Raw genomic sequence first — 24,546 nt, 5'->3', positions numbered from 1 at the left:
TTTCTTTTGTTGTTTACTGTTCTTTTCTTTTTCACTTTCATTTATTTTTCCTTGTTCATTTAATTTCCAGCTCAACTAATCCACTAACCACACTAACTATTTGATTAATTGCTCTAACCAAAATTTTATTAACTCTGTGATTTCCATTTGCTGTTTGCCTTTTTTTTGCTTGCTGAGTGTATGACAGGTAGAAGAGGAGCTTCAACCTCTTTTGATAGTGAACCTGAGAGGACCCTCCTTAGATTGAGGACGGAAGCAAGAGGCAAAGAAGTAGTTAGAGAAGAAGAGTTGGAAGAAGACCAAGACATTGTTATGGAGGAAGAGGCTCACAATCATGCTGGAGAAGGTGCTGGTAACCATGCTCCACAAGAGAAGAGAGTATTAGGTTCCTACATAAATCCCAATCCTGGGAATTGTGGGAGCAGCATTCTGAAGCCACCCATCCGTGCCAACAATTTTAAACTCAAGCCACAACTCATCACATTGGTTCAAAACAATTGCTCTTTTGGAGGAAGTGCCCAAGAAGACCCCAACCAACATCTAACTACCTTCCTGAGGATATGTGATACAGTAAAGTCTAATGGTGTCCAAGCAGATACCTACAAGCTGCTGTTGTTTCCTTTTCCTCTCAGAGATAAGGTAGCGAAATGGCTAGAGTCATTTTCTAAGGAGAGCCTCACAACTTGGGAAGATGTGGTAAGCAAGTTCTAGGCTAGATTCTATCCTCCTCATAGAATCAATAGGCTGAGGGCTGAGGTCCAAACCTTTAGGCAACAAGACGGTGAAATACTCTATGAAGCATGGGAGAGATTTAAAGAGTTGACAAGAAAATGTCCACCTGACATGTTCAATGAGTGGGTTCAACTACACATCTTCTATGAAGGATTGTTCTATGACTCAAAGAAGGCTCTAGACCACTCTTTTGGAGGCTCTCTCAACAAGAAGAAAACCATAGAGGAGCCCATTGATGTCATTGAAACAGTAGCAGATAATTAGTATTTCTATGCCTCAGAGAGAAGCAACACTAGAGGAGTAATGGAGCTCAACCACATGGATGCCGTCTTAGCTCAAAACAAGTTGATCACCAAGCAATTGGATGATCTCACCAAGAGGATGGAGAAGAGTCAAGTTGTAGCTATCACCACTCAAGTACTACCAACTTCAGAAGGAGCAATTGCAGAGGAAGGAGGAGAATGGGAGGAAGCCAACTATGTTGGAAACTCAAGACAACCCGATGACCCTTACTCCAAGAATTACAACCCTGGGTGAAAAAACCACCCAAACTTTGGGTAGGGAAACCAACAAAACCAAGACCAGAGACCTCACAACTCCAACCACTATAACAACTCCACCTACCAACAACCTAACCAAAGATCATACCAAGCCCCACACAATAATTCTTTCCAACATCCATATATAGCACCAAATGGCCATTCTCAACCCCCAAACTCCAGTATGCCACCATCATAAGAGGATAGACTCTCTAGGATTGAATCCTTACTTAAAAACCTTTGCAAGGAAGTCCAAGATAACAAGACATTCAAGGAGGAAGTAAAATCTAACATGCAAAACCAAGGAGCTGCCATCATGAAACTAGAATCTCAAGTGGGATATTTATCTAAGCAAATTCCTAAACCAACTGACAGCTTCCCAAGTGATACTGAGAAAAATCCAAAAGGAGAGACAAAGAATGTGAGATGGGAAGAATGCAAGGCAATTACTCTTGCAAGGAAAGATATCTTGGAGGAAGGAGTTGACAAGCCATCAAGACAGATCCAAGAAGGCCCAAGGAAGAAGGTGGAAGAGAAAGAACAAGGGACAAACTCTGAACAAAGGAAAGAGCCAAGAAAGGAAGAGCCCCTGAAACCTTATGTGCCACAAGCACCATTCCCTCACAGACTCAAGGACAGTGAGAAAGAAAGGACATACACTATGTTCTTGGATGTATTGAAGTCTCTTCATATCAACATTCCTTTCCTCGAGACCCTCAAAGAGATGCTAACTTACATTAAATGCATGAAAGAGTTGCTAGCTAAAAAGAGCACCTTAAAAGGGGGACAAACAGTGGTAATGAATAAGGAATGTAGTGCCTTTATCCAGAAGAACTTACCTACAAAGAAGAAAGATCCACGAAGTTTTCACATACCTTGTGTTATAGGCAATACAACCATTGACCGAGAACTTTGCGACTTGGGGGCAAGTATAAATCTCATGCCCCTATCCCTCATGAAGAAGTTGCAGATTAATGAGTTGGAATCCACAGACATAATCCTTTAACTAGCTGATAAAACTCAGAAGCAAGCAGTAGGAATAGTGGAGAATGTATTAGTAAAAGTTGGGAAGTATTTTCTCCTCACGGACTTTGTTGTTCTTGAGAAGGAAGAAAGCTATCTCCATACGATCATTTTGGAGAGACCATTCTTAGCTACTGCCAGGGCACTCATAGATGTGGAGCAAGGCGAGTTGATACTAAGAATACATAATGAGCAACTCACCTTCCATGTCTTCAAACCAGCACATGATCTAGATCAAGAGAAGGACTGCATGAAGGTCAATTTTGGTGACACTAACATGAAAGAATCACCTAATGAACCCCCAGAGAATTTGAAGCCATGCTTGAAGGAGGAGAAAGAAGTAATAATGAAGTTACAGACTGAGGAAACCAAGGAGGAGCTAGTGACTTTACCCTCATTGGAGATGAGAGAGAAGGACCCTCCTAACACAAGTTTAGCTGAAGCATTGCTGGAAGGAGAGAAAAGAATGGAAAAGAAGATTCCAAGGAGGTGGAAAAATAAAAAGGTTCCCATAGAGGACTTCTCCCCAGGGAACAAGGTTATATCAATCCATTTTCCACTACTTCCACCTCATCTTCCTGCCATTCCATCTCAGTTACCTCCTGTGTATACAATCAGAAAGATTCTCTCCTTGGAGCATGTAGAAATCATCAAGGAAGCAAGTGGAGACATCTTCACTGTGCGAGGAGAGGACCTGAGGCACTACAACTCCCCCTGACAGAGGCAAACCCTCAAGCCAATGACGTTAAAAGAGCGCTTGTTGGGAGGCAACCCGACCAGAGGTAACACTCTCCTTTTTCTTTTAGATTGGTTCAATAAGGAAAGTTAAGTAGATGCCTCTGTGCAAGGAGCTAAATTTGGTGTTACACACCAAAATAATTCAAGGGTGAATGTGTGATCCTAAGTTTGGTGTTCCACCCTAGATTCCATAAAGAACACATTACACCCCTCAACATAACTACTCACTAGCTCCAAATAATCAGAGAAACTACTTAACAATTGAATAATTTTGAGTTCATGGTTTATTTTCTTAAAAGCACTTGAGGTTCCCTGCATGTATCCACTTTGTTGCATATAGAGGTAGGCAAGGAACTAAGTTTGGTGTTCTCACACCAACTCTAGTTCAAAAGTTTGCAAGTATACATGCATGCTAACCATTTTTTCAAGTGCTTGGGAGGAAGCAAGTTCCAATAAACTTTGCAGAGAGTCATTCAAGATCTTGGAGGAAATACACGCCATCAGCTAAGAAGAGAAAGAGGGACACAAAATCCAAGGATGGTGGTGACAGAGTGGAAACAATTGAGCTCCAAGAGGTTGTATTGTTACTCAACTGTGTCTACTTTAAAATTTCCAATTTGGAAGTCTGATTGCATCCCTACCTTAGAGTTAGTCTCTAGTTTAGTGTGTTGTTTTAACTTCTGTTATGTGTTTCTCTTTTATATTGTCATAAGTGTACTAGCCTTGGTGTGTGTGCTTTACTTTCACTTTGCTTGAATATATGCCTTGTCTCCCTTTTCAATTGAATAAAAGAAAATGTTTGGAAACATGAAGTGTGATTGTCCATGATTGGTAGGAAATAGAATAAGGATAAGTGGTGGTTTATGGTTGATTATTTAGCAAGCTCACTCATGAAAATAAAACGGTAGAATGTCCTCTATAGTATGAACTAGTTGCTATTTATAGAACCTTTGAAAATAACAAGCCCTGGAAGAAAGAAAAACAAGAAAGAAGAAAGGAAGAGCCAACGTTGGAGGCCAAGTTGGACCTCCAACGGCAGCCCCAACATTAGCAATCAAAAATGGAAGAAATAAAGAATAAGCTAGGCACCAATAGTTCAAACCTTGAGACACATGCCTGTGATTCTCTGTGCTAGGATCTGCTTGGATGAATAGGTTCTAAGGAGTGTTTTAAAACTTGGAAACTTGGGTTAACTAACCCGGGATTACCAACCAAAAGTCCACTATCAAGAGCAACCTAGTTACAAGGTATTTAGTGACCCAAAGAGGTGCTGGGTACCAAGGTCTCTAGGATGAAATTTGAACCAAGTGCCTGTAGTGTGTATGTGTTCAGGAGAGGCTTGAGTTAGTAGCTCCGAGGGGTGCTTCATCACCCAACACCTTCAGCCATCTGGATCAGGAGTGTTGACTGAAATCTTATCTAAAAATTTGCCTCAACACAGAGCACTGAGCTATAAGCAAAAGAATAAGTTTCTGAACAAAAAAAAGCAAACACCAAGGGTCATGAATAACAAGGATCATAGCAGCATCTTAGTTGAGACTTATAGGCACATCTCACACCTTGAAGTTAATAAGAGTTGAGCTGGAAATAAATCTTGCATGAAATCCCATGAACCAAGTTTAATTGCTTTCCAATAATGACTTATATCTCTCTTTGTTTTCATTCATCTTTCTCATGTTTTAGTACTTGCTTGGGGACAAGCAAGATTTAAGTTTGGTATTGTGATGCCAGGGCATCTTAGGTTAGTTTCACTAGCCTCTTTCTTTTGTTTTCATTAGGTTTTATGCACTTTCTTGAGCTATAAGTAAGTATTTGGATAAGAATTGCATGCATCCCTTGATTTAATCAAACTTGGTTATTTATGTGCTTTTCATGAGGTTTTTATGCCAATATTACTTGATGATTGAATGATGCAATTACCTTGTGAATTATAGCCAACTTTGATGCAAGTTTGTGTTTGATGATAGGTGAAAAGGAAGCCAAGGAAGGAAGAGCAATAAGCAACAAAGAGGGCCATGGAAAGAATCAAGAGGAAGCAACATTGGTGGCCAAAATTAGCTCACCAACGTTGCCTCAAACGTTGAGGGAAGAAGGAAGAGACCAATGTTGGAGCCAAAGTTGGTGCTCCAACGTTAGGTCCAACGTGCATGCTAAAAGGGGTGCAAAGTTGGAGCCAAAGTTGGCCTCCAACTTTGCCTCAAACGTTGGCCAAAGAAAGGTTCATAGTTGGAGCCAAAGTTGGACTCCAACTATGACTCAAACTATAAAAGAAGGCAACGTTTGAGCCCAAAGTTGGACCTCAAACTACCTCAAACGTTGAGTATAAAGAAGGTTCATAGTTGGAGCCAAAGTTGGACTCCAACTATGACCCCAACATAAATAAAGTGACCATAGTTGGAGCCAAAGTTGGACTCCAACTATGGGTCCAACGTTGAGGCTAAAAGAGTGCCAGCGTTGGAGGCAACGTTGGTGGTCCAATGTTCCCTCCAACGTACGCGATAAAATTCAAGGATTGGAGGTTGTGAAAATATGCAACGACGCATACGCGTGTATGACGCATATGCGTGGGTGTGTATTTCAGCCTATTGACACGCACGCATAGAGCACGCGTACGCGTGGATAGGCTAACGTTGGTGGTCCAACGTTGGGTCCAACGTTGAGTCCAACGTACGCGACAAAGTTCCAAGAAAAATTGTGAAACGACGCGTATGCGTGTAGCACGCGTACGCGAGGATGAGGAACTTTGACAATTGACGCGCACTTGTAAGGCACGCATATGCATGGATTAGCGACGTTGAACTCCAACTATAGGTCCAACGTTAAGCCCAACGTTGCGGTAAACGTGAGGGCCAACGCCCCAGCCTTGTTTGGCAATGTTTAACCCAACGTTGAGCCCAAACGTTGAACTACAATGTCAATATCATTCCAATACAGAAAGACACCAATACAAAGCGTGAACGTTGACTTTCAAACGTCTCCATGAACATCACTAAATGCCATTCTCAACTAGCTTCAACAAGGCAAAAGGGCCCTGTCCAAGTACTTGATGACTAAATAAAGAAAGTGTATAAATAGGATAGATCTTAAGTGAGAAAGGGGTTTACGGACGGAGTACTGTAACACTGCCAATTTACTTTCTCTTCATTTTTTAGTTCTGTTGCAATGTACTTTTGAATTTCACTTTCCATTCCTAGAGCTATGACCAACTAAACCCCTTTCATTGGGTTAGGGAGCTCTGTTGTAATTCAATGGATCAAAATTAGTTTTCATTCTCTTTTCTTTCTTTTCTCTTGATTTTGCTAGAAAGCATTCGGTCTTCATCCAATGGGGTAATTATCTTGGGAAAGAAGTTACCCATAACTAGATCTCCTCGGAACCTTGGAAAAGGAATGAGGAGATCATGCTAGAATTGTTTTCTTATGTTGGACCGTATTGGGGTTTGGATGGATATTGTGACATTTAATCCTACCAACACTTTGATTTGGAAATACATATGGTATAATCAGTGACCACACTTCATCTCTTCCCATGAGCAATTAAATCAAGGAATTGGGCAATTATTCAAGCTTAGAGAGATTGGATTACCAAGGAATTGGGATCCAATCACTTAAGATTGCCAAGGAGATCAATGAATGCATTGATTGAGGAAGAGATCAGAATAAACTTGATCCGGAGAATGCAACATCTCCTAAACCCAATGAATTCCCCATTTCTGATCTACCCATTCTCTTTATTTTCTGCTATTTACTTTCATGCTTAATCACCCCATTCCCATTTACTTTCCTGCACTTTAAGCTTCTGCACTTTAATTTCCTTTGTTACTTTTAGTCATTTACATTCCATGAAATTTACTTTTCCCGCCACTTAATTTTCCGCACTGCAAATTCAAATATGCTTCATTCAACTAGAACACCCCTCCAATTAAAGTTGATCAACCATGCAATCCTTGTGGGATTCAACCTCACTCTATTGTGAGTTTTTACTTGACGACAATTCGGTATACTTGCCGAGAGAAAATTGTTGAGAGACAAGTTTTCGTGCATCAGTTATCAATCATAATTGCACCCCATGGATATAGTGTTTGGCTCACTCTTGCAGCAAAGGATCTCCTTTGCTAGGTATATAGTGCCCTGCACACTCTCACTATCCAACAGATCATTATCCTTTTCCAGGTTCTCATCATCAACATCATCAATCCTCAAGTTCCTCAAATCAGTTTTTTTTTTAAGAATCAAAACCCATTTCCTTGGTAACATTTTTCGAAACTCCAAACAACTTCAAAATCATATCAAATGTAAATCTCTTCCAGAAGTCATCAAAATCATTCATTTTAAATCAAGATTTAGTAATGAGATTTCACAGCAGAGTCTCAAAAATTTAGGGGGAGAACAACCTATTTAAATTCCTTAAAAATTTATTGGAAACTCTTAAAATCATAGCTTCTTGGTTTGAGTAAATAGAAACAAAATTTACTATAAAATCGAATCATATAAAGTCACAAGTCTTAAACCTAATTCAAAACCAATTCACTTGAAACGAAACCAATACATTTAAATCAAAATCACTTTCAGGTTCACCCTTAAAAACCAATTCTCTGACTTCTTCCAGAACGTCACAAATGCAATTATTCACTCAAAGTCCAATTTCCTTTAAATAATTCAATTTAATCTATTATTCATTATTTTCTTAAATAATTCGAGTAAAATAATATAATCCTTAAATTCTTAATTTTCTAAATAACGTTTCAAATAAAGTCTCAGATTTTACAGAAATTTCGGCAGCACCTCCCTTAAAACTTGGACTTTGCCACCCGTTTTGGGTCCTAACCAAAGCATTCCGCAACCCTTTCCAACTGGTTCAGGACCAAATCAGTTCAAAATCAAGCTGATTCTAATAATTCATATCTTAAGGAAATCGATTCAAAATCAAATCATTTTCTATGAATCAAGCTCATTTTTGAAACTTTAAAGAAATAATTGAGCAACGACCAGTTTAGCAAAATCAGTCAATAATTAAATCAAGCAACAATCATATTCATCCAACATATCCAGATAATACATAAGACTTATACAATCACTAAAAAGTGTAATTCTCTTATCAATATCCATTTATAACAATTCCAAATTATAGAATTGAGTTTTTAGAAAAAGCCCCTACTTCGACTGTCGAAACTCGAAGTCACAACTCGTTTTCTCTCGGCCCGCAACTGTGGTAGCTGCAACCCCAGCTCTAAACCACTTTCTCAACAACAACAACGAATTCAATCGCAACATATAATAATCAGTACTTGACTCTACGTTACCAAAACTTCAGACTTTAAAACGAAAAATAACAGAATACTAATGCAAGGATTTTCAAAACATAAACACTTACTGTAATGACAAAATGAAGAAACCAAAACCCCGAATCGACCCGACACTAAATCCGACAACTATCTCGAGTGACAGCGGCAACCAAAAGCTCCGGTGACCGTGACAGCAACAACCGCACCGTGACGATAAAAACCCAGGAACATAAAAGAACGAAAAACCAAACTCAAAAACCTTACCGGCGGTAGATCTCAACGGCGGCACCGGCGTTTCTCAGTGGCAGAGGCTCGGCCACGGCAGCACAGCTCCCAGTAGTGGCAACAGCGACGGAAAAGCACCAGGGAAGTGCGGGCGTGGTTCGAGAATGGCTGGGCAGCGGCTTGAACGTCACCTTGAAGCTAGCAACAGTGGCGGCATCAACCCAACAGCAGCGGCGACATTAATCTAGCACCAACAACTCCCTCTCGCACGTCCTCTTCCCTCCCTCATTCGGTGACGGCGATAGGAGGCACGACGACGGCGACGCGGTGGTGGTGCTGACTTCCTTCAGTGACGATGGCTCGGATAGCAGCAGCGGTGCGAATCCTGCTCCCTCTTCAAATCTCTCTGTCCGATCCCCCTCTCTCCTCCTCTGGCGTGGGTGGCTGGTGCGGTGGCAAGCTAGGCGGTGATGAGGCACAGCTGGCGATAAGGCTTGGTGGATTCGGTGGATCAGTGGGGGCGGCAGTGGTAGGAGGCACGACGTCTTTCTCTCTTCTCCCTTTCGTTGTTCGACAGCCCTCTGGGTGCTCCACGATGTTGTGGTGGCAGTGACGCCCGCTGGTGCTATCCACCCCTCCTTCCTCCTCTCCTTCTCTTCCCAGCTTCCCTTTCTCCATTCTCCCTCTCTTCCTCTGCTGGTGGCTGCGTGTGTGTTTCAAGTTTGGGGGGAAGAAGTGGTTGCTGATGGGGTGGTAGCTAGGAAGAGAAATTAGGGTTATAGTTGTGTGTGTTGAGTTTTAGGGTTGTGGTAAAATTAGGTATAAGGGTATTTTGGTAATTTCAAAATAAATTTATTTTAATCCAACAATAATTAGGTATAAAAATACTATTTGTTCATCACTTTTACAATTTATTTTCATTTAAAAGCTCAAACCTAAGAATTAGAGATAATATAATTAATTTTCTTTATTTCCCAAAACTTAAGTATTAAATTATAAAATATTAATTATTTAACCCAAATCATATAAAATTTTTATTATACCATAACTACTAACTTTATAATTTAAATATACAAACTAATTCAATAATTATAAAATTGAATAAGAATCTTAATTGATTTCAAATTCAATTAATCAAAACTTGCTTTAAATATTCCTTAATAAAGTAATTTCTGAAATTAAAGCTACGAATAAATAATTGAATTTAAAGTTAGTTTATAATAAACCCAATAGGCTTTATGCTCAATCTCCACCAGAAGGTGGCATGCCTTACCATAGACGATCCGGAAGGGACTCATCCCCAACGGAGTCTGGTAGGCCGTCCTATATGCTCAAGGTGCATCTCCTAACCGGAGGCTCCAATCCTTTCTTTATGGATTTATCACTTTCTCTAAAATTCTCTTAATTTCCCGGTTGGACACTTCCGCTTGTCCATTGGTTTGTGGGTGATAAGCAGTGGCCACCTTATGCAATATCCCATAGTGCTTGAGCAGTGCCTCTACTTTCCTATTACAAAAGTGGGATCCTTGGTCACTCACGATTGCTCGTGGCGACCCATAACAGCATACAATGTTATTTCCGATAAAAGAAATGAAGGTATTGGCGTCGTCAAGGCCGATAGGTATTTGCTTCTACCTACTTTGACACGTAGTCAACCGCTAACAGAATATATAGATACCCACTTGAGTTGGGAAACGGTCCCATAAAGTCAATGCCCCAAACATCAAATATCTCACAGAACAACATAGGTTACTGAGGCATCTCATCCCTTTGGGACGTATTTCCCGACTTCTGGCATTGGTGGCACGACACACAGAACCGGTTAGCATCCTTGAATAAGGTTGGCCACCAGAATTCCCAATCCAACACCTTTTTAGCTGTCCGTTGTGGGCCAAAGTGGCCACCACATTCGGACGAATGGCAAGCTTCAAGAATGGGTTGGATTTCAGATTCTGGGATGCATCTTCGAATTACTTGGTCTACTCCCCTCTTCCACAAGTGGGGGTCATCCCAAATGTAATATTTGGAATCACTCCTCAACTTGTCTCTTTGGTGTTTAGAAAAGTTAGGAGGAAAGATTTTTGCAACCAAGTAGTTCGCCATTAGGGCAAGCCAAGGAAAGCTATCCGACACAGCATGCAAACTATCCAATGGGAATGAGTCATCGATCGGAAATGGGTCAAATTTTAAATTCTCAAGGCGGCTTAAATGATCCGCAACCAAGTTTTAAGACGCACTCCGGTCCCTAATCTCAATGTTGAATTCTTGCAAAAGTAAGATCCAATGTATGAGTCTAGGTTTTGACTCATTCTTTGTCAATAAGTACTTCAAAGCTACATGATCCGTGTATACCATTATCTTGGACCCTAGCAAATAAGATCTGAATTTATCTAAAGCATGAACAATAGCTAGGAGTTCCTTTTCTGTAGTGGTATAGTTGGATTGTGCTGCATCCAATGTTTTAGAAGAGTAAGCAATGACATAAGGAAGTTTACCATCGCGCTGTGCAAGCGCGGCACATACAGCATGGTTTGACGCATCGCACATTATCTCGAACGGTAGCGTCCAGTTGGGGCCTCGCACTATCGATGCTGTGGTAAGAACTCTCCTTAACTCTTTAAACGCATTCACACATGCACTGTCCAACTCAAAGTCCACATCTTTTTAGAGGAGGCGCGACAATGACAAAGCAATCTTGCTGAAATCCTTAATAAAGCGCCTGTAAAATCCTGCATGTCCCAAAAACGAGCGGACCTCCCTCACAGATGAGGGGTAAGGTAAAGTGGTGATAACATCAACCTTGGCCGGGTCTACAGAAATGGCTTCATGAGATACTACATGTCCTAACACTATACCTTGTCTTACCATAAAGTGACATTTTTCAAAGTTCAAGACAAGGTTAGTGTTAACACATCTAGCTAAGACTTTGGCCAAGTTCTCTAAGCAACAATCAAATGAATTTTCATAAACATTGAAGTCATCCATAAAGACTTCCAGACAATTCTCCATTAGATTGGAAAAGACACTTGTCATACACTGCTGAAAAGTAGTAGGTGCATTACATAGTCCAAATGGCATCCTTTTGTAGGCAAAGGTGCCAAAAGGACAAGTGAATGTGGTCTTTTCCTGATCCTCAGGGGCAATGTGAACCTGGAAGTAACTAGTGAATCCATCAAGAAAGCAATAATGGGATTTACCTGCCAAACGGTCCAACATCTGGTCGATAAAGGGAAAAGGGTAGTGGTCCTTCCTTGTAGCGGTGTTCAATCTTCTATAATTGATGCACACTCGCCACGCATTTTGTACTCTCTTGGTGACCACTTCACCATCATCCTTTTTAACCGCAGTGATGCCCAATTTCTTGGAAACAACCTGAACCGGGCTCACCCACTCACTGTGAGAAATTGGGTATATGATACCCGCATCAAGTAGCCTAGTAACCTCCTTCTTTACCACATCAAGGATGGTTGGGTTGAGCCTCCTTTGCAGTTGTCTAACCGGCCGAGCTCCCTCTTGGAGAAATATACGATGCATGCACTTATGGGGGTCAATCCTCACAATATCGGCTAGGCTCCAACTAATTGCCTTCTTGTGCTTTCTTAGAACATCTAGGAGCTTCCCTTCTTCTTCACTAGAAAGCTTACTAGCAATAATGACCGGAAACCTTTGGTTGTCCTCTAAGAAAGCATACTTCAAATGAGACGGAAGAGGCTTCAGTTCACTCTTTACCTCAAGCTGAGGTTCCTTTTCATCAAGCTCACGGAGTTCATTCTCAACAACTTTCTCTTGTTCATCCTCTTGGTCATCCGTCTCTGCAATAATAGGATAGCATAACTTGTTGTGGTCTTCTTTTCGCACTTCCGCTACCACTTCATCGATTACGTCACATCGGAGAACAGAATGCTCTTCAGGAGGATGCTTCATGGCTTTTTCCAAATTGAACTTGATAGTCTTGTCTCCGACCTCAAAGGAATATGTGCCGGTGAAGGCATCTTTAGGAGGAAGGGTCTACCAAGTAGAACGGAGGAGGAGCTTCTATTTTCTGTTGGGGGCATTTCAAGGATGTAAAAGTCAACCGAAAAGACTAAGTCCTTGATTACCACAAGTACATCTTCTGCTATTCCCATCACAGTGGTCACACTTTTATCGGCTAAGGCAAACTTCGCTGCCGACTTCTTTAATGGAGCTAAATTCAGCCGCACAAAGATAGAAAGCGGCATGATGCTTACGCAAGCCCCTAGATCACACATACAGTCATGAAAAGTGCACCCACCAATACGACAAGACTCTAAATAAGGCCCAGGGTCACCATATTTTTCGGAATAGGCTCCATCAAGGGAGAAATTGAACTACCCAAGGATAATGTCTCCAACTCTCATATCCTATCCTTGTGTGTACACAAGTCTTTCAAAAATTTTGCATACTTCGGAATTTGTTGGATAGCATCAAGAAGTGGTATGGTTACCTCAACTTTCTTGAACACTTGAAGCATGTTTAAATTGAATTTCGGAGTCTTCTTTGCTTTCTTCACCATGGAAAGGAATGGGATAGGAATGGACTCATCCACTATAGCTTTTCTCTTGGGTTCCTTAAGGCTTACTCCTTCTTCCTCATGCCTTTTGTCTACCTCTTCTTCTTCATGCGGAGCTTCAACGACCAGTTCTTCCTTATGAATGTCTTCCATAACCCTAGGATGTATCTCCTCCAATGTAGTCTCCGACCATAGAGTGATGGCGTTGAGACCGCCCTTGGGGTTTAGAAGGGGTTGGGATGGAAGGTTAGAAGAGCTTGAGGGTTGGTTGGAGTTGGTGTTGGAGGAGGACATGAACATCTTTGAAATTATGTCGGTGAGATTGGCCAATTGAGCGCCCAAGGCATCGAATTGAGCCTTGTTACTCTCATCGCGTTTCTCCATAGCGGCTCTAAGCTCATCAACTTGATTGGTGGAAGATGAGGAGGTTTGGTTGGATTGTTGTCTATGGTGTGGTTCTTGGTATTTGGTGTAGTTGTTTTGGTTTTGGTTGGTGTGATTTTGGTTGGCTTGGTGGTTGGTGTTGTTATGGTGCTATTGAGATGAAGATTGGTTGTTGTAGTGATGAAAAGACGAGTTATTCCATCTTTGGTTTTGATTGCTCCCTTGTACGTTATCCCTCCACCCTTGATTTTGATTACTACTATGAGGGTAGTTGTTTTGGCCTTGAGAAGGATAGGGCAGACGGTTGTTGTAATTCACATTGGCCACGGCAAGGGCATGCTCCTCTTGAATTTGATGACATTGATCGGTGTAATGTGTGGTGCTAGAGCACAAACCACAAATTCTAGGAGGGCCTTCAAGTTGAGCAACTTGGGGTAGAGCTTGGATGGCTTGGATGGAGTAGTATTCCTTTTGATCTTTTTGTATTTACGTGAGGATAGTGGTCATATCCCCAAGCGCTTTGGTTAAGCTTGCTTCGGAAGGGGATGGTTTTACCACACCCTTGAGAGGATTACTTCTCACCCTTACATGTTGTGTAGCCTCGGCAACATCATTTATCAATTTCCAAGCTTCTCCCTCTGTCTTATTTTTTGAAAGGGAACCACCACTAGAAGCAGTGAGCAATCTTCTATCTTCCGCACAAAGACCTCCGGTGAAGTAACCAATGAGCAAGTGAGTGTTCAATCCATGGTGTGGACAAGATTCTAATAGCCTCTTGAACCGAGTCCAATACTCATACAAACTCTCTTGATCCTTTTGCATTATACCCGAGATCTCCTTCTGGATGTAGTAGGTCTTCTCCGGTGGAAAGAATTTGTCTAGAAACTCTCTTCTCAAGAAATCCCAATTGGTCACAATCTCATCCAGTTGTGAATAAAACCATGTTTTTGCTTGCCCTTCAAGAGAGAAAGGAAAGGCAAAAACCATAATAGCCAACTCATCGGCTCCATGCCTTCGAGCCGTAGAACAAGCAACTTGAAAATCCCTTAGATGTCGGATGGGGTGATGAGCGGATGATTTATACGCTTTTTGGCATTGTTTTTAGTATGTTTTTAGTAGGATCTAGTTACTTTTAGGGACGTTTTCATTAGTTTTTATGTTAAATTCACATTTCTGGACTTTACTATGAGTTTGTGTGTTTTTCTGTGATTTCAGGTATTTTCTGGCTGAAATTGAGGGACTTGAGCAAAAATCAGATTCAGAGGTTGAAGAAGGACTGCTGATGTTGTTGGATTCTAACCTCCCTGCACTCAAAGTAGATTTTCTAGGGCTACAGAACTCAAATTGGTGCGCTTCCAATTGCGTTGGAAAGTAGACATCCAGGGCTTTCCATCAATATATAATAGTGCATACTTTGGCCGAGTTTAGACGACGCAAAAGGGTGTTGAACGCCAGTTCTACGCTGCAGTCTGGAGTTAAACGCCAGAAACACGTCACGAACCAGAGTTGAACGCTAAAAACATGTTACAAACTGGTGTTCAACTCCAAGAATGACCTCTCCACGTGTAAACTTCAAGCTCAGCCCAGCCACACACCAAGTGGGCCCCAGAAGTGGATTTATGCATCAATTACTTACTTCTGTAAACACTAGTAGCTAGTTTAGTATAAATAGGACTTTTTACTATTGTATTAGACATCTTGGGACGTATAGTTCTTAGACTTTCATGGGGGCTGGCCATTCGGCCATGCCTGGACCATTATCACTTATGTATTTTCAAACGGTAGAGTTTCTGCACTCCATAGATTAAGGTGTGGAGCTCTGCTGTTCCTCATGATTTAATGCAAAGTACTACTGTTTTTTCTATTCAACTCAACTTATTCCGCTTCTAAGATATTCATTCGCACTTCAACATGAACGTGATGATCGTGACAGTCATCATCATTCCCTATGAACGCGTGCCTGACAACCACTTCCGTTCTACCTTCGATTGAATGGATATCTCTTGGATATCTAATACAAGGGACCGAGTCCGAGTTATTAATATCTTCGTGGTATAAGTTAGAACCCATGGATGGCCATTCCTGAGATCCGGAAAGTCTAAACCTTGTCTGTGGTATTCCGAGTAGGATCTGGGAAGGGATGGCTGTGACGAACTTCAAACTCGCGAGTGCTGGGCGTAGTGACAGACGCAAAAGGAGGGTGAATCCTATTCCAGTATGATCGAGAACCTCAGATGATTAGCCATGCCTTTACAGAGCATTTGGACCTTTTTCACAAGAGGATGGGATGTAGCCATTGACAACGGTGATGCCCTTACAGAAAGCTTGCCATGGAAAGGAGTAGGACTGATTGGATGAAGACAGCGGGAAAGCAGAGATTCAGAGCAATGAAAGCTTATTTGAAATTCTCACCAATGAATTACATAAGTATTTCTATCTTTATTTTTTGTTTATTTATTACTTTTATTCGAAAACTCCATAACCATTTGATATCCGCCTGACTGAGATTTACAAGATGACCATAGCTTACTTCATACCAACAATCTCCGTGGGATCGACCCTTACTTACGTAAGGTTTTATTACTTGGACGACCCAGTGCACTTGCTGGTTAGTTGTGCGAAGTTGTGAAGTTATGTCTGGACCATGGTATTGTGCACCAGTTTTTGGAGCCATTGCCAGGGAGAGAACGAACAACAATTTTACAACCTCAGAATAACAATTTCGCATACCAAGTTTTTGGCGCCGTTGCCGGGGATTGTTCGAGTTTGGACAACTGACGGTTCATCTTGTTGCTCAAATTAGGTAATTTTCTTCTTATTTTATTTTCAAAAAGTTTTAAAAAAAATTTTTTTTTCAAAAATCTTTGAAAAATTTTCCCTTTGTTTTCGAAAATTATTTCAGAATTTTTAAGAATGAATTCTAGTATTTCATGAAGCATGTTGAAGCCTGACTGGCTGTAAAGCCATGTCTAAATTCATTTGGACTGGGGCTTCCAACCCAACATTATCAAAAGCAAGCTAGTTGTTACTAATCCACCTGCTGTTGTTCCTAATCCACCTGATTTACATGCTAAAGCTTGACTGGCTATTAAGCCATGTCTACCCTCAGATTGGAGCTTTAGACTAAGAGTGAAAGATTCCTGGAATTCATATTAAAAATTTTGGAATCCTTATTTTTCTTTTTTTTACAAATAATTTTCGAAAAATACAAAAAAATTATAAAATCATAAAAATAAAAAATATTTTGTGTTTCTTGTTTGAGTCTTGAGTCAGATTTTAAGTTTGGTGTCAATTGCATATTCATCTTGCATTTTTCGAAAATTGCATTTATGCATTGCATTCATCATGATCTTCAAGTTGTTCTTGATAAACCTTCTTGATTGATCTTCATATTATATTGTTTTGTGTTGTATGGTGTTTTTCATATGCATTCTTGCATTCATAGTGTCTACACATGAAAACTTTCTAAGTTTGGTGTCGTGCATGTTTTCTTTTCTTGAAAATTTTTCAAAAATAAGTTCTTGATGTTCATCTTGACATTCAAAGTGTTCTTGCATGCATTCATTGTTTTGATCTAAAAATTCTCATGCATTGAGTCTTTTTCATGTTTTTCTCTTTCTTCATTAAAAATTCAAAAATCAAAAAAATATCTTTCCCTTTTTATCTCATAAATTTCGAAAATTTGGATTGACTTTTTCAAAACTTTTGTTTCTTATGAGCAAATCAAATTTTCAATTTAAAAATCTTATCTTTTTCAAAAATCTTTTTCAAAAATCAAATCTTTTTCATTTTTTATTTTCAAAAATTTTAAAAATATTTTTTTCAAAAATATTTTTCTTAATTTTACATCATATTTTCGAGAATATCATCAACAATTAATGTTTTGATTCAAAAATTTCAAGTTTGTTACTTACTTTAAGTTCTAGAATCATATCTTGTGATTTCTTGTGAATCAAGTCATTAATTGTGATTTTAAAAATCAAATCTTTTTCAAAACTAATTTCAATCATATCTTTTCAAAAATATCTTTTTATCTTATCTTTTTCAAAATTTGATTTTAAAATATCTTTTCTAACCTCTTATCTTCTTATCTTTTCAAATTTGATTTTCAAAATTTGTTTCAACTAACTAACTAACTTTTTGTTTGTTTCTTATCTCTTTCAAAACTACCTAACTAACTATCCCTCTCTAATTTTCGAAAATATCTCCCTCTTTTTCAAAAATTCTTTTTAATTAATTAATTGTTTCAATTTTTAATTTTAATTTTAACTTTTTCCTCATTTTCGAAAATCACTAACCCCTTTTCAAAATTTTATTTTCGAAAATCCTCTTTCTCTCTCATCTCCTTCTATTTATTTATTCATCTACTAACACTTCATCTCACCCAAATTTGAACCCCCTCTTCCATTTGTGTTCGAATTTTCTCTTCTTCCCTTCTTTACATTACATTCTTTTCTTCTTCTACTCACACAAGGGAACCTCTATACTTGGGTAAAAAGGATCCCTATTATTATTGTTTTTCTGTTCCCTTTTTTTCATATGAGCAGGAGCAAGGACAAGAACATTATTTTTGAAGCAAACCCTGAACCTGAAAGGACTCTAAAGAGGAAACTAAGAGAAGCTAAAATACAACAATCCAGAGATAACCTTACAGAAATTTTCGAACAGGAAGAGGAGATGGCAGCCGAAAATAATAATAATGCAAGGAAGATGCTTGGTGACTTTACTGCACCTAATTCCAATTTACATGGAAGAAGCATCTCCATCCCTACCATTGGAGCAAACAATTTTGAGCTTAAACCTCAATTGGTTTCTCTGATGCAACAAAACTGCAAGTTTCATGGACTTCCATCTGAAGATCCTTTTCAGTTCTTAACTGAATTCTTGCAGATCTGTGATACTGTTAAGACTAATGGAGTAGATCTTGAAGTCTACAGGCTCATGCTTTTCCCTTTTGCTGTAAGAGACAGAGCTAGAGTGTGGTTGGACTCTCAACCCAAAGATAGCCTGAACTCTTGGGATAAGCTGGTCACGGCTTTCTTGGCCAAGTTCTTTTCTCCTCAAAAGCTGAGCAAGCTTATAGTGGATGTTCAAACCTTCAGACAGAAAGAAGGTGAATCCCTCTATGAAGCTTGGGAGAGATACAAGCAACTGACCAAAAAGTGTCCTTCTGACATGCTTTCAGAATGGACCATCCTGGATATATTCTATGATGGTCTGTCTGAATTAGCTAAGATGTCATTGGATACTTCAGCAGGTGGATCCATTCACCTAAAGAAAATGCCTACAGAAGCTCAAGAACTCATCGACATGGTTGCTAATAACCAGTTCATGTACACTTCTGAGAGGAATCCTGTGGGTAATGGGACGCCTCAGAAGAAGGGAGTTCTTGAAATTGATACTCTGAATGCCATATTGGCTCAGAACAAAATATTGACTCAGCAAGTCAATATGATTTCTCAGAGTCTGAATGGAATGCAAGCTGCATCCAACAGTACTCAGGAGGCATCTTCTGAAGAAGAAGCTTATGATCCTGAGAACCTGCAATAGTAGAGGTGAATTACATGGGTGAACCTTATGGAAACACTTATAATCCCTCATGGAGAAATCACCCAAATCTCTCATGGAAGGATCAACAAAAACCTCAACAAGGCTTTAATAATGGTGGAAGAAATAGGTTTAACAATAGTAAACCTTTTCCATCATCCACTCAGCAACAGGCAAAAAACTCTGAACAAAATACCTCTAATTTAGCAAACTTAGTCTCTGATCTATCTAAGGCCACTGTAAGTTTCATGAATGAAACAAGGTCCTCCATTAGAAATTTGGAGGCACAAGTGGACCAGCTGAGTAAAAGGATCACTGAAATCCCTCCTAGTACTCTCCCAAGCAGTACAGAAGAAAATCCAAAAAGAGAGTGCAAGGCCATTGATATAACCATCATGGCCGAATCCAAAGAGGAAGGGGAGGACGTGAATCCTAAGGAGGAAGACCTCTTGGGACGTCCAGTGATCAATAAGAAGTTTCCCTTTTAGGAACCAAAGGAATCTGAGGCTGATCTAGAGACTATAGAGATTCCATTGAACCTCCTTATGCCATTCATGAGCTCTGAAGAGTACTCCTTTTCTGAAGAGAATGAAGATGTTACTGAAGAGCAAGTTTCCAAGTTCCTTGGTGCAATGATGAAGCTGAATGCCAATTTATTTGGTAATGAGACTTGGGAAGATGAACCTCCCCTGTTCACCAATGAACTAAATGTATTGGATCAACTGAGATTGCCTCAGAAGAAACAGGATCCTGGAAAGTTCCTAATACCTTGTACCATAGGCACCATGACCTTTGAGAAGGCTCTATGTGACCTGGGGTCAGGAATAAACCTCATGCCACTCTCTGTAATAGAGAAATTGGGAATCTTTGAGGTGCAAGCTGCTAGAATCTCATTGGAGATGGCAGACAATTCCAGAAAACAGACTTATGGACAAGTAGAGGACATGTTAGTAAAGGTTGAAGGCCTTTACATCCCTACTGATTTTATAATCCTAGATACTGGGAAGGATGAGGATGAATCCATTATCCTTGGAAGACTCTTCCTCGCCACAGCAAGAGCTGTGATTGATGTTGACAGAGGTGAACTAGTCCTTCAATTGAGTGAGGACCCCCTTGTGTTTAAAACTCAAGGACATTCTTCTGTAAACATGGAAAAGAGGCACAGTAATCTTCTCTCAAAACAGAGTCAACCAGAGCCCCCACAGTCAAACTCTAAGTTTGGTGTTGGGAGGCCACAACCAAACTCTAAGTTTGGTGTTAAACTCCCATATCCAAACTCTAAGTTTGGTGTTGGGAAGTCTCAACAATGCGCTGAACATCTGTGAGGCTCCATGAGAGCCCACTGTCAAGCTATTGACATTAAAGAAGCGCTTGTTGGGAGGCAACCCAATTTTTATTTAATTATATTTTTTATTAGTTATATGTCTTCATAGGTTCATGATCATGTGGAGTCACAAAAACAATTGAAAAAATTGAAGAAAAATCAAAAACAGCATAAAAAAATAGCACACCCTAGAGGAGGAGTTCACTGGCGTTCAAACGCCAGTAAGAAGCATCTGGCTGGCGTTCAACGCCAGAACAGAGCATGGATCTGGCGTTGAACGCCAGAAACAAGCATAGAACTGGCGTTCAACGCCAGAAACATGCTGCATCTGGGCGTTGAACGCCCAGAACAAGCATCAGTTCGGCGTTTAAACGCCAGAATTGCATGCAAAGGCATTTTACATGCCTAATTGGTGCAGGGATGTAAATCCTTGACACCTCAAGATCTGTGAACCTCTCAGGATCTGTGGATCCCATAGGATCCCCACCTTCCCTCCTCATAATCCTAGTTCTTCCACATCTTCTTCTTCTACTATTCTTTCTTCTTTTGCTCGAGGGCGAGCAACATTCTAAGTTTGGTGTGGTAAAAGCATAGCTTTTTTTTTGTTTTTCCATAACCATTGATGGCACCTAAGGCCAGAGAAACCTCTAGAAAGAGGAAAGGGAAGACAAAAGCTTCCACCTCCAAGTCATAGGAGATGGAGAGATTTATCTCAAGGGTCTATAGCTCAGTGGTAGAACATTTGACTGCAAATTAAGAGATCCCTGAGAAACCTCAGGGGATACATTTCCCTCCACACAATTATTGGGAGCAACTAAGGGTGGAACATCAAGAGCACTCCATCATCCTTCATGAAATTAGAGAAGATCAAAGAGCAATGAGGGAGGAGCAACAAAGACAAGGAAGAGACATAGAAGAGCTCAAGGACATCATTGGTTCCTCATGAAGGAAACGCCACCATCACTAAGGTGGACTCATTCCTTGCTCTTAAATTTTCTATTTTTCGTTTTCTTATGTTAAATGTTTATCTATGTTTGTGTCTTTATTACATGATCATTAGTGTCTAAGTGTCTATGCCTTAAAGTAGTGAATATGAATCCATCACCTCTTTTAAATGAAAACTGTTTTAATTCAAAAGAACAAGAAGTACATGAGTTTTGAATTTATCCTTGAACTTAGTTTAATTATATTGATGTGGTGACAATGCTTCTTGTTTTCTGAATGAATGCCTGAACAGTGCATATGTCTTTTGAAGTTGTTGTTTAAGAATGTTAAATATGTTGGCTCTTGAAAGAATGATGACAAGGAGACATGTTATTTGATAATCTGAAAAATCATAAAAATGATTCTTGAAGCAAGAAAAAGCAGTGAATACAAAGCTTGCAGAAAAAAAAGAGAAAAAAAAATAGAAAAAGAAAAAGCAAGTAGAAAAAGTCAAAAGCTCTTAAAACCAAAAGGCAAGAGCAAAAAGCCAATAGCCCTTAAAACCAAAAGGCAAGGGTAAATAAAAAGGATCCCAAGGCTTTGAGCATCAGTGGATAGGAGGGCCTAAAGGAATAAAATCCTGGCCTAAGCGGCTAAACCAAGCTGTCCCTAACCATGTGCTTGTGGCGTGAAGGTGTCAAGTGAAAACTTGAGACTAAGCGGTTAAAGTCAAGGTCCAAAGCAAAAGAAGAGTGTGCTTAAGAACCCTGGACACCTCTAATTGGGGACTTTAGCAAAGCTGAGTCACAATCTGAAAATGTTCACCCAATTATGTGTCTGTGGCATTTATGTATCCGGTGGTAATACTGGAAAACAAAGTGCTTAGGGCCACGGCCAAGACTCATAAAGTAGCTGTGTTCAAGAATCAACATACTGAACTAGGAGAATTAATAACACTATCTGAACTCTGAGTTCCTATAGATGCCAATCATTCTGAACTTCAATGGATAAAGTGAGATGCCAAAACTATTCAAGAGGCAAAAAGCTACAAGTCCCGCTCATCTGATTGGAGCTATGTTTCATTGATAGTTTGGAATTTATAGTATATTCTCTTCTTTTTATCCTATTTGATTTTCAGTTGCTTGTGGACAAGCAACAATTTAAGTTTGGTGTTGTGATGAGCGGATAATTTATACGCTTTTTGGCATTATTTTTAGTATATTTTTAGTAGGATCTAGTTACTTTTAGGGATGTTTTCATTAGTTTTTATGTTAAATTCACATTTCTAGACTTTACTATGAGTTTGTGTGTTTTTCTGTGATTTCAGGTATTTTCTGGCTGAAATTGAGGGACTTGAGGAAAAATCAGATTCAGAGGTTGAAGAAGGACTGCTGATGCTGTTGGATTCTGACCTCCCTGCACTCAAAGTGGATTTTCGGGAGCTACAGAACTCAAAATGGCGCGCTTCTAATTGCGTTGGAAAGTAGACATCCAGGGCTTTCCAGAAATATATAATAGTCCATACTTTGGCCGAGTTTAGACGACGCAAAAGGGCGTTGAACGCCAGTTCTACGCTGCAGTCTGGAGTTAAACGCCAGAAACACGTCACGAACCAGAGTTGAACGCCAAAAACACGTTACAAACTGGCGTTCAACTCCAAGAATGACCTCTCCACGTATAAACTTCACGCTCAGCCCAAGCACACACCAAGTAGGCCCCGGAAGTGGATTTATGCATCAATTACTTACTTCTGTAAACCCTAGTAGCTAGTTTAATATAAATAGGACTTTTTACTATTGTATTAGACATCTTGGGATGTATAGTTCTTAGAATTTCATGAGGGCTGGCTATTCGGCCATTCCTGGATCATTATCACTTATGTATTTTCAAACAGTAGAGTTTCCGCACTCCATAGATTAAGGTGTGGAGCTCTGCTGTTCCTCATGATTTAATGCAAAGTACTACTGTTTTTTCTATTCAACTCAACTTATTCCGCTTCTAAGATATTCATTCGCACTTCAACATGAAGGTGATGATCGTGACAGTCATCATCATTCCCTATGAATGCGTGCTTAACAACCACTTCCGTTCTACCTTCGATTGAATGGATATCTCTTGGATATCTAATACAGGGGACCGAGTCCGAGTTATTAATATCTTCGTGGTATAAGTTAGAACCCATGGATGGCCATTCCTGAGATCCGGAAAGTCTAAACCTTTTCTGTGGTATTCCGAGTAGGATCTGGGAAGGGATGGCTGTGACGAACTTCAAACTCACGAGTGCTGGGGGTAGTGACAGATGCAAAAGGAGGGTGAATCCTATTCCAGTATGATCGAGAACCTCAGATGATTAGCCGTACCGTGACAGAGCATTTGGACCTTTTTCACAAGAGGATGGGATGTAGCCATTGACAACGGTGATGCCCTTATAGAAAGCTTGCCATGGAAAGGAGTAGGACTGATTGGATGAAGACAGCAGGAAAGCAGAAGTTCAGAAGAACGAAAGCATCTCTATACGCTTATCTAAAATTCTCACCAATGAATTACATAAGTATTCCTATCTTTATTTTCTGTTTATTTATTACTATTATTCGAAAACTTTATAACCATTTGATATCCGCCTGATTGAGATTTACAAGATGACCATAGCTTGCTTCATACCAACAATCTTCGTGGGATCGACCCTTACTCACGTAAGGTTTTATTACTTGGACGACCCAGTGCACTTGCTGGTTAGTTGTGCAAAGTTGTGAAGTTATGTCTGGACCATGGTATTGTGCACCAGTTTTTGGAGCCTTTTCCAGGGAGAGAACGAACAATAATTTTACAACCTCAGAGTAACAATTTCGGTCTTGACCCGACAACCCATGATACTTAGGAAGTAGATTTATCAGGTTACTCTTCAACTCAAAGTTTGGATCAAGGTTGGGATACCTCACTTGCAAAGGTTGAAGTATGATATCCGGAGCCCCTTACTCATGCAAAGTGATCCGTCGTGGCTCTTCCATGTATGGTTCACCTATGGGATGCAAAGATGTATTAGTAGTGCCAACAGAAGAATAGGAAGTAGCGGATTTCAAGTCACTCTCGGTACCGTCTAGTGATTCGGTATGTTCCTCAAGAGAGGCTGAAGTACTAGCTGTATAGTCCAACCACCGTCTAGCTTGCCGAGTGTGTAACAAGGTTCTTTCAATCTCAGGGTCAAACTCGGCTAAGCTAGAATTCGGTTGAGACCGAGTCATCAAACTTGGGAGTCATAGCACATGCACAAAAAAAAATCTAAACTATAGCTAAG

The 24,546-nt window shown here is 40.0% G+C and overlaps 2 non-coding genes across 2 annotated transcripts; both read right to left on the bottom strand.

The window, feature by feature from the left end:
- Window positions 1-741: 741 nt before the first annotated feature.
- Window positions 742-845, bottom strand: LOC112746145 (small nucleolar RNA R71). The gene has a single exon (XR_003174042.1). It is a non-coding gene; the product is annotated as a small nucleolar RNA R71 (small nucleolar RNA).
- A 17,684-nt stretch (window positions 846-18,529) lies between these two features.
- LOC112746074 (small nucleolar RNA R71) lies at window positions 18,530-18,637 on the bottom strand. The gene has a single exon (XR_003173974.1). It is a non-coding gene; the product is annotated as a small nucleolar RNA R71 (small nucleolar RNA).
- Between the last annotated feature and the right edge of the window lie 5,909 nt (window positions 18,638-24,546).

Source organism: Arachis hypogaea, chromosome 14 (genome assembly GCF_003086295.3).
Source record: "Arachis hypogaea cultivar Tifrunner chromosome 14, arahy.Tifrunner.gnm2.J5K5, whole genome shotgun sequence".
Taxonomy (NCBI): domain Eukaryota; kingdom Viridiplantae; phylum Streptophyta; class Magnoliopsida; order Fabales; family Fabaceae; genus Arachis; species Arachis hypogaea.
Note: the sequence above shows the minus strand (reverse complement) of the source record. Positions and strands in the feature narration are given on the sequence as shown.